We start from the raw sequence: 11,966 nt of genomic DNA on the forward strand, positions 1-11,966 counted from the left end.
TGGGCCCAAAAGGTAAGTGGGAGTGAGGATGGCCACACCTCCGTTCACCAAGCAGGTGTAGGGTGTAGTAACAAGAAGAATGTCGTACCTTTTCAGTCTTGCAGGCCCCAAGTGTCCTTGGGGTTGCTGGAAAGCAGAACATGTTCTTAAGCCCCAGAAATCTGTGAGAGCACATGCCTTTATGGAGCTAACATTCTGTAAGAGGTGAGACTAAGAATAAACAATAAACAAGTAAATTACATAATATTTGAGAAATTGGCAGGTGTGTGAAAATAAGAGAGTAAGAAAGGGAATCTGTAGTGGTAGAGGTTCAGGAGTGAAGGGAGACCACCTTGAGAAGGTGACATTTGAATAAAGGCTGGAAATAGGTGACAGTGTGAGCAATGAGGAAGTCCAGGTGTGGGGAACAGCTAGTACAATGGTCTTGAGGCAGGAGGGTGTCTAGCTTATTTGAGGAAAAGGAAGAAGGCCCCAAGGAGCTCTGGTGGTACAATGGTTAATCACTAAGTGAGCTGCTAACCAAAAAGCTGTTTGATCCCACCCACAACCTCCATGGGAGAAAGACCTGCTAATCTCTCCTGTAAAGAATACAGCCAAGGAAACCCTATGAAGCTCAATTCTGCTCTGTAACCCATGGGGCAGCCATGAGTTGGAATCAAATAGATGTCAATGGGCACAGGCCACTGTAAGGACTTTGGCCTTTCTTTTAACAGGAGTGGAGAGTTTGTAGGAAGGCTCAGAACAGAGCAGTGAAGTAATATGGTCCCTATCAAAAGTCTCCTCCAGTTGTTTCTGGGGAACCTCAATGTAATTCTTCATGTATTTCAGTCGATAACAACTAGTGTTCCCCATAGTAGCCTCCTCCTCACACTGCCTCTCTCCGCCTCTACCCTTTGCAAAAATACCAATGTTTGACCATACTGCTTCACCTTAGACTACCCAACCCAACCTCCAGCATGCCAGAGCTAGATTTGTCTTAAACGATATTATCGCATAGCTCCATTTTCCATGAGTATATTATTCCTTAAAGCCTAGCTACATGACTTTAAAATCTGGCTTCTTTATTAGCTTCTCCTTTGGATCTATCCTATCTTGGAAACACCTCTGATGATAGGAAATACATCCTTTATTGTGCTTTTCTCCAATCCTGCACACCTAGTGTTCTGGTTACTTAGTGCTGCTCTGACAAGAATATACCACAAATGGGATGGCTTGAACAAATTGGAGTTTGTTCTCTTACAGTTTGGGAAGCTAGAAGTCCAAGTTCAAAGTGCCAGGCTCTAGGGGTTGAGTGAAAGCCCTTCAACCTTGGGTTGCAACTCTGTCTCCTGCTCCCAGCCCACTGAAGTTGGAGGCTTTTCTTCACTCAGCTTCCGGCTGCTGAGGCTGACAAACTCAAGTTTGACAAGTAAAAAGACACAGTCCCCATGTTACCAACCCACACAGTAGCGCATTACTTCAAGTCCATTGTAAGTCCCAATGTTGGCAGAGCATGGCAGACTGGTGAACAATGACATGGCTACATGTAGGGCCCAAGCGTGCCATAAGCTAGAGACCATTCCCCAAGCTTCTACTTACATACAGGAAGCAGACCACATTCCCTAAGGCAGCTACTCAGCAGCTCACAGTAGATTCCACCATGGAGTTGATTACCAGTCTCATCATGGGGACTACATCCAGCTGCCCAGCCACTATACCAGGCCTAACCAAACTGACACACAAACTGCTACCACACCTAGTCTTTCACACAGTAAGAACTCAATCAGTTTTGCTAAATTATTAGTTGCCATCAGATCAATTCTGAGCCATGGCAACACCCTGTGTGTCAGAATAGAACTGCTCCATAGGGTTTTCAGTGGCTGCTTTGTCAGAAGTAGATCATCAGGCATTTCTTTTGCAGTGGCTCTGGATGGATTTGAACTGTTTGCATCACCCAAGGGTTGTAAGCTGTGTTCCAAAATAATGACTATAAAGTCAGCCATAGCTCAAGAGAAATTTAATAAGAGGATAGTAATCTTGCAAGGTGGAGACACACAGGGCCAGAGGCAATGCCATGTGTCTCCCTGAGCCTTATAGGCAAAGTGTTTTTATAATAGTTTTTAATAGTTTACCCATGGGGTAAAAGATTTCAAAAGACCTTATGCACACAGGATACTCACAATACTGACCCTTTTGTGAAAGTCAGGAAGTAGAAAAAGGCTGTGATAAATTCCTAATGATAAGCCTCAACTTCCTTCAGGCTAGGTGCATGTGCAATCTTTTTCTAAGATGGAGTCAGTTTGTTTGAACATGGATGTCACCACTTCTTCTGCACAAGTGTATTCTGCTGTTTGCTCTTGGTTTGCATCTGGTTTCATCTTTAGATCAGCCATATTAGTTCATCAGGCAGTAAAGGAGGGCAGGGGTGTGCAGGCTCCAAAACTGGTTAATACTGACCAAATTATGGCGACTCCATGTGTTTCAGGGTGGAACTATGAGCCATAGGATTCTCGTGACTGTGACGTTTCAGAAGCAGACCACCAGGCTTTTCTTCCAAGGGAGCTGTAGGTGGATTTTAATCACCAACCTTTTAGATAGTAGCCAAAGGTTAAACTATTTGCACCACCCGGAGGCTCCTATTGCTGAATTGTTGTTGTCAGTTGCCCTTAAGTTGATTGGGACTCATTGTTAAATTGTTACTTCCTTATTAGTCCTATGCTAAGCACTGAAGCAGTCACAGAAGAGGTGCTCTGCCCCACTCAGAAAACTAAAATATTTTTAGTAGGTAAGGAAGTCTAGGAAACAGTATCTAATAATGATAGAATGTGGTTAAGGATAAGAATTAGATTTTACAAACTCTGGCCCCTATGAATTCAGGAACACTTGAATGGGGTCTGAGTGGTCAGAATTAATTTCCCAGACAGCATAGGACTTAAACTGGAGACCGTTGGTAGATTAATACAAAAAACAAACAAACCCAAACTCACCACCGTCAAGTCAGATCCAACTCATAGTGACCCCTCCTTGGGTTTCTGAGTCGGTATCACCAGGGAAGTAGATGGCCCAAACTTCCTTCCAAGGAGTGGCTGGTGGGTTTGAACTGCCAGCCTTTGGGGGATGAATAGGGCCAAACAAACATAGAGCCACCAAATTCCTTTGAAGAAAGACATACAGAATAATTGGCAGCCATAATTTGTATTGTTTAGCAATTGAAATATCAAGGAGCTATTAATACAATCAGCCTAGTTAAAGTCTATGAATTGATGAGGGAGCACTGCCTGGAGCTTCACTACATTTAAGTAGTTAAGCTCAAAAACCAAACCCACTGCCACTGAGTTGATCCCGACTTATAATGACCCTATAGGATAGAGTAGAACTGCCCCATAGAGTTTCCAAGGCTGTAAATCTTTACAGAAGCCTACTGCCACATCTTTATCTTTCAGAGCAGCTGGTGTGTTTGAACCACCAACCTTTCACTTAGTAGCTGTGCATTTAACCACTGCACTACCAAGGTTCCTCCATGAAATTAGAAAGTGTAGAATATACCTCAACAGAAACCCTATTAATGTTCCATCAGCAACAAAAACAAACTACACAGCACTTACCTGTCTGATGAGCTATACTGACAAAGATAAAAGTGTGCCTAAGTTTATGTAAAAGAAGTCAGGTAGTTGGGGTATTCAGGGTCTGGGGATTGGCACTCGGAATTACCACAAGTATATAATGGAGGAAAATGTGTTTACAAACAGGTGCAGATAATGTACAGGGTTTAGGAGACAATAGAACATGTAATTGGAGGGTGCACTACCTTGGCTGCTGTGTATTATATCAAGAGGCATAATAAAGCTATTTGCTACTACCTCAGCAATTAGTATTCCAATGGCAGTCAGTAAACGAATTAGCACCTAATTGTAAGTAGGAACCCAAGAAGTAGTTGAGAAACAAGAAGTCCAAGATACTAGGGATAGAATCTTGAGAATCAATGTGTCGAGATACTAGGAACAGAATCTTGAAAATCAATTTGTCGAGACTAGAAAAAGATCAGATATTGTGCTGTTTGAGAAATGTATAAACCAACACATTCATTAACATTTCTCTTCCACCAATAAAAAATATATTCAGAATATGTACATGAAAAATAGACATCTATGGACATAAGATAACCTTCCTCGGAAGGAAGGTTGGGCAATCCTACTTCTGTAGTGATACCACCTCGGAAACCCAAGGAGGGGTCGCTGTGAGTCGGAGCTGACTCGAGGGCACATAACAACAACAACATGGACGTAACAAAGGAGCTAAAACAGGCTGTAGGGGTAGTGGGACAATCGGCATACAATGGTTATCTAAGAGATTAAAACAACTTTCCTATGCTAGAATTAAGTTCATAATGTCTTGGTAATGTTGGTTGCAGGAAAGAGCATTAAAAAATTCATCCATCAAGGTACTGGGCACCCTCTTATACTGAAGAATTAGTATTTATTGGTTTAACACCATATGTGTGGATTCCAAGTCCTCAACTGAGCCCAAGTCCTAGCTGAGAAATTAAGATTATGTGATGTGTAAAGACTTCACATCTGCACAACAGCTATCCTCTAGGCAAGACTTATTGAATAAATTAAATCACACACAAAAATAAGTTGCTGGCTACCAAAAACCAAAAAACCAAACTCACTCCCACCAAGTCGGATCCGACTCATAGTGACCCCTCCCTTCGGTTTCCAAGGCATTATCTTTACAGAAGTAGATTGTGCAACCTTTCTTCCAATGAGTGGCTGGTGGGTTTGAACCACCAGCCTTCTGGTTAGCAGCCAAATGCCTTAGGCACTACGTCACCAGAGAACCTAATAAATCCTTTCATTATGGAATAATTATTTGGAAAATAAATAACCATTTGCTATTAATCCAATGTGTAACAATGATTTGCACTTTGTGTTTTCTGAAAGTGGAGTATATTTACCTTTGTGAGTTCTAATTCTTAAAAAAAAAAAAAGCCAACCAAAAAATAAAGAAAAGAAAAAAGATCAACCATTTTTCTTATAAGATAATGATCAACCTCAAAAAAAGTGTACAGTCACTCTCCCAAATCATTCTTTTGTTGATTTTCCTTTGCTTTCAGTCTTAGCTGAATTTGGTTTTTAGCCTGGCATTCTAGGGTGATCATAAGCACAGGGTCGCCCAGGACAGTGCTGGTTTATACTTGATGACTTGATGTCCTGCCATAATTATTAAATGGACCTCATTCTCAAAATACTCCAAGTTAAGTGATAACTTATATGGTTACCCTGTATATTGTACATACTAAGGAACTAGAAATCCATTGTATTTTTAATCAATTAAAAAGATAGTATTTTCACTATTATTCACCTCACTTCCAAGGGTGAAGTCACACCTTTTTCACAACTCGGCAGATTTTGCTAAGTAGTCAAACCTCCGTCCGTGAGTTTGTATTTTCAGTCCCAAATCAAAATTGTATTATTATCCTCCTCTTGAGGCCCCACTATCTTTTGTCAGCAGTTCCTAAAGCAGAGTAGATATTATTCAGAAGTTAGCAACTGGAGTGAGTCACCAAGAATTTATTGAGTCCCCAAAACATACCTCAAATTATGCTAAATCCTTGGGAGTAACTATCATTCCAATCTCTGGTAGCATAGTGGCTAAGACACTTGCCTGCTAACCAGATGGCTGGCGGTTCAAACCCACCAGCCACTCCTCGGAAGGAAGGTTGGGCAATCCTACTTCTGTAGTGATACTGCCTCGGAAACCCAAGGAGGGGTCGCTATGAGTCGGGGTGACTCGACGGCACATAACAACAACAACAACAACATCATTCCAATCAGATAATGATTCTTCACCATTTACAATGCCCTTGCAAGTAAATGTCCTTCTTGTCTATGTGTGGAAACTGAGACTTAAGGAAAAGAAACATTAGAAGAATAGCTTGATTGCTTTTCCAAGCTCTCCCCAACAACCACTCCCACAAACTGCCAAAACACATACATACACCTCTTCCCAGTGATAGCAGTGAACCGTCAAAAGAGACACTACCAATGTCCTATTTCCTGGCCCTTCACTTTTTTTTTTTTATGTGCTGAATTGGTAATGGAGCTAATAAAGGTTCAAGATCACTCTTTCTGGGGGCCAAATTTTTCTTTTCTCCATGTCATGCTTTTTATTCAGAAAATCATTTTCTTTGCATTGTTTTCACAAAAGCTTTCTAACACCCCCAAATAATGCAGAGAAATTGGCTTTTATTTTGCACAGCCTTTTTCAATGCACACGGTATCTCTCAGCATATCTATTATATTAATCCAAGCCTTAATGATACAATGGGTAAAAAACAGTGTACGGATGTGTATAAATGAAAAATTTAATAGATTTCCCTCTTAATGTAATAGAATTGGCATGAGACATTGGGAACAGAAGTGAAAATAGTCACTCAAGCATTGTGTTTACATGATATTTAAATACAAGTGGCTGGGGTATAAGTACTCCTAAGTACACCTGAAAGGGATGGTGCCTCCTAATCATTGTTTCAGCAATTGACAGTTGTTTACACAACAGCAGCACATTCGCTGCTGATTTGAATAATAAACATGCTTAAATACCAGCTGGATAATAGAAGGATAATTGAAACATAGTTTAAAGCTCTGATTTACAGGCATTGTAGCCACACTTTTATTTGCTGTACAATGCCGCACTTCTGTGCAATCTCCGAGAAAAAAAAAATTTAAAGGCATTGTTTCAAACATTGGGGTCTATTAAACTTGATTAATACACCCAGCATATGTATCCATAGCTCAAACCATGCCTGTGTGTACTTGAGACAGCCATTGTGCGATGTGTTTTATCAAAACACTCAAGGCTATAATAGAACCATTCAGGAAGCCCACAATGCAGCATGTCCATCCAGGCCCTGAGGGTGGATGGGACCACAGGTACCTGATACAGAACCAGAGGATGGCATGCAGGTCTCATGACTCACAGGTGAAAAACGAGAGAGTTGACCTAGATAATCTTTAATTGTACAATTTTACAAAGTTATGATTCTAGACTCTATCAAATCTTCCTCAGTTTCTTCACCATGTGTGTCCTTTTATTCCAATCCATTCCTGCTATCTTAATTCAGACCGGTTTCACCTCTTACCTGGTCAACAATAAGAGGCCCAACCTGGACATCTGCTTCTAAGTTCTCCTTGTTTAAAAGCAGCCCACACTGCATGGCCAGATCAAAGTCCTTTTTCAGATAGGAGTGCCAGAAGGAAGCTGGCTGGCTGCTCAGGTTGGTCCTCAAGAAGTAGGCAGTACACGGCAGGTATTAATTCCCACTCAGATCCTCAAATTTGGGGACACATCTATTAGTTTGTCACACTGTAGTGGCTTGACTGTAGCTATAATTCTGAAAGCTATGTTACTGGCATTTCATATACTAGCAGGATTACCCATGGTGGATAGGTTTTAGCAGAGCTTCTAGACTAAAAGAGACTGAAGAAAAGCCTAGCAATCTACTTTTGACAATTAGCCAATGAAAACCTTATAGATCACAACAGAACATTGTCCTACACAGTATTAGAAGATTAGACCCCGCCCACCCCCAGGTTGGAAGGTACTCAAAATGCACAATAGCTACAACAATGGACTTGAGCATACAAATGGTCATGAAGATGGAGCAGGATCAGGCAAAATTTTGTTCAGTTATACATGGGTCTTCATGAATCAGAACCAACTCAATGCCAACCAATAACAACAAAAATGTGATAGAACCTGTTCACTTGGAATAGGTCATGCTTGGGAAAGTTACCCGTGTATCCAAATTAGCAGGAGACTAATTTACCGACCAGAATGCTAATATGTTCGTTGATTTATCAATTTACCATGACAGATGTATCTTACAGGATAATTCACGTTGGTCATTCAGAACACTCTCGTGGAATGATTGCCTCAGAGGAGCAAATTATGTGTCAGAGAGTTGCTTAATGAACATAAAGAAGAGCAAAAGGGAAGGGATGAATTGCCACTTTCCACTCCAGGGGAAATGCTGCCTGAAAGTAATAGCAATCCCTAACTATATGCCAGGCACCAAGCCAGCTATCTAGTATCTCTAATTCTTATAAAATTCTCACCAATTATCACTCTTTTTTAAATATAAGTGATCTAAGGCCACACAGTTGTTGAGTTGTAGCATCAAAACCACAGTACTTGCAAACTATTAATTATTATATTAATGACCAATAATTATTATTAGACATTGATATTCAGAACATTCTCTCCTGGGTTGGGCTAAATATAAATGGGTATTCTTTTTGTTTTCTGACTTTCTTTTCTGTGAGTCACCTACACCAGTAAGTCACAGGGCACCTCCTGGTAGAGACGGTAAAACTTTTTTTTTTTTTTTTTTGGTACCGAGTTGATTTTGACTCATGGTGATCACACATGTGTCAGAGAAGAAGGGTGCTCCATAGGATTTTCAATGGCTGATTTTTCAGAAATGGATTGCCAAACCTTTCTTCTGAGGTGCTTCTGCGAGGATTCAAACCACCAAACTTAGTTAGCAGGCAAGCACTTAATTGTTTATGTCACCTGATGGCTCTAGGTAGAAATGGCCAGTGCCAGTGGCTTCAGCTGAGGGGAGGATCGTGGGCACTTGATCAAGGACAGCAGACACAGTGGTCAACCAACAACTTTTGGCATGGCCTGACACAAAGAGGAGCAGAGTTGATCATCTCAGTCTCTCTCCCTTTCACCTGCAAACTCTCCCACACTCATGATCTCAGAAAAATCAGGCAGAACTTGTATATAAAGAGATAAGTCATGAGGTAGACCCACGGCTATGAGGGATCAAAACAAGTTATAGACATAAAGAAGCAGGGGCTAGAGGATGAGAAGCCAAAAGGACATGGAAGCTATTTCCAGATAGGAATAAGTGATTGAAAACATGGACTCCAGAAGTAACGAACATGTTTGAATCCCAGTACCTTTTTTTCCCTAGCAGTGTTACTTTAGGCTAGTTTATCAGCCTCTCTGGATCTAGTAGAAACTATGAGAGCCAGAACTCAATGAAACTGTCTTGTTTTTCCAGATCTCATATGTTTTCTAGGGAGCTCTGGTAGCATAGTGCCTAGGGCACTTGACTGCTAACCAGAAGGCTGGCGGTTCAAACCCACCAGCCATTCCTTGGAAGGAAGGTTAGGCAATCTACTTCCATAGTGATACTGCCTCGGCAACCCAAGGAGGGGTCGCTATGAGTCAGATCTGACTCTATGGCACATAACAACAACAACGTATGTTTTCTAAGGAACTCTGGTGGCTCAGTGCGTAAGGCATTTTGACTGCTAACTAGAAGGTTGGCAGTTCAAACCCACCAGCCATTCCGCAGAAAGAAGACTGGGCACTTTACTTCTGTAAAGATCTACTGCCTGGGAAACACACTATGAGTCAGAAACAACTCGATGGCAGTTGGTTTTGGTTTAGTAAATTTTCCATCTTTCACAGGGTGCAGTCTACTGCTTATTTAGTGGAAATTATTAGTGGAGAATATAATACTTTTCTATTGTTTGTTTAAGGAGCTCTGGTGACATAGTGCCTAAGGTATTTGATGCTAACCAGAAGGTTGGTGGTTGAAACCTACCAGTCACTCCATGGAAGGGAGACTGAGAAATCTACTTCCGTAAAGACTTACCACCTCAGAAACCCAAAGAGGGTCACTATAAGTCAGAATCGACTCAGTGGCAGTGAATTTGGCTTTCATTTTATTGCTTGTTTTAGTGGGAATTATTTGTGTTTTTCTTTTCTGACAGATTTCTTCCTTACACATGTCTCGGTTTTGCAGGTTTTACCATATAATAATAATAATATACTTACATCCTAAGAATATATATCTCTCTCAGAACAGTGTCTAGCAGATGGGAAGCACTATGTAAGTGTTAACATGCTAAGTATAAATATCGAACACTTACAAGGTACCAGCCAATCAGCCAGTAGTTTTAGTACATGACACGCATGAACTTAATTAATCCCCACACCCTATGAAGCACTATTATTGTCCCCATTTTACAGGTTAAGAAACTGAGGCACAAGGAAGTTAAATACTTTGTCTAAGGTCATATAACTGGCTACTGACAGGGCTGGGATTTGAATCTAGACAATCTTGCTCCAGGGTAGCCATATATGAAAAAAAAATCAAAAAACACCTGTGACACCATAAAAGAAAATCTTTGATAGAGAAATAGCAAACTCAGGAAGTGCTCTGGCTAGAAACCCAGTCCTAACTCACAAGTATTCACAGAGTCAGTCACCCACCTCCCTTTGCCTAAGGTAATCTGTGTGGATCTCTTTTTTCTTAAAACTGAAAGAGCCTGACTAAAACTGATATTGGTCCTGAGTAAGGTGGGGTGAGGTGCAGTGGTGGAACACAGAACAAGATCTCCAAAGACATGTGATATAAGCAGAAGTGAATGCATAGTGAATGATAGAGCAAAGGGGAGCAGGAAGTCCCACAACCCTATATGCTAGTATAGTGGTGGATGAACCCTCACTTTTCACTTAAAGGGACCTAGACCTTGGGCATATGAGAAGGCTGGTTTATGGAGAACATGGTGGTCAGTTTCAGGGGAGTTAGAAATGATGTGAAGACTGCAAAGCAAATGGAGGCAGTGCAACAAGTACAATAGGAAAGGGGCATTTTCCTTTCCTTCCTTTCTCCTTCAATTTTTAAATAAGAGATTTCATGCCAGGTACTTAGTTTTGCTTTACTATTAAATTTAGCTGTGCTCATTATACTTAACTTGCTTTAGTCAAAGAATGACAGGCATAGCTATGGTAAGAAACAGTATGAGACAGGAAAGGAATGTTTTCTCCTCCTTTCTGAAATTTAAAGTAGGATATAAAACTACATTAAATGTTAGCAAACGATCAAATGTAAAATGCCAACAACGAACATCAGTGGAAGAGCAGTTTCTACTCTTCTCTGGAAGGTAGAAAGTATATTTTGGACTGATGATGGGCAAAGCAAGATGAAGGAAGCTGAAATTTGCAGTAGGAGCCTGAGGGCAGGAAGGAGCTCATCTGACAACTGGAATAGAGTACAAATAAGACATGAAGCAGGAAAAAAGGAATTCATTGAAATTTTTTATAGTGAAAAATTAATTCCTATTTCCCCCTTACTAGCCCAGATTTTTAAAAAAGGTAAAGAATTTACTGCTGAAAAGACTTGAACAGACACTTCACTAAGGACAATATGCTGGCAGCCAACAAACACATGAGGAATTGCTCATAATCTTTAGTCATTAGAGAGATGCAAATCAAAACAACAATGAGATATCATCGTACCCCAGTAATAATAGCTAAGTTCAACAGGACAAAAAATAACAAATGCTGGTGAGGTTGCAGAGAGATTGGAACTCTTGTGCACAGCTGGTGGGATTGTAAATGGTACAATAATTGTGGCAAACAGTGTGGTGTTTCCTTAAAAGAATGATAAAAGAAATACCATTTGACCCAGCAATTCCATTACTAGGAATATATCCTAAAGAGGTGAGAGGCAGGACACAAACAGACATATGCACATCTATGTTCATCGCAGCACAATTCACTATAGCAAAGAGATGGAAACAACCTAAATGCCCATAAATGTATGAGTGGATAACCAAATTGTGGTACATTCACACAATGGAATACTATGCTACACTAAAGGACAATGAAGGATACATGAATCATCTCACAACACGGATGAGCCTGGAGGATATTATGCTGAGTGAAATAAGTCAATAGCAGAAGGACAAATATTGTATGAACCCATTCCTGTAAAAAGACAAAGAAGGATTTCCTTAAGGAAGGGAATTCAGTTTGTAGGTTACTGGGGTGGGGAAGGAAGGGGAGGGATTAATTTTGGGCTAGTTCGGGGCCACAGACTGAGGTGGGTAAGGGGAGGTGCTAAAACGACAAGGAGGCCACATGTTCTGACCTCCTCTAACCCTACAAGGGGAAGGCAG

This window comes from Orycteropus afer, unplaced genomic scaffold (assembly GCF_000298275.1).
Source record: "Orycteropus afer afer isolate SDZICR_OR568_19922 unplaced genomic scaffold, OryAfe1.0 scaffold00013, whole genome shotgun sequence".
Classification (NCBI taxonomy): Eukaryota; Metazoa; Chordata; class Mammalia; order Tubulidentata; family Orycteropodidae; genus Orycteropus; species Orycteropus afer.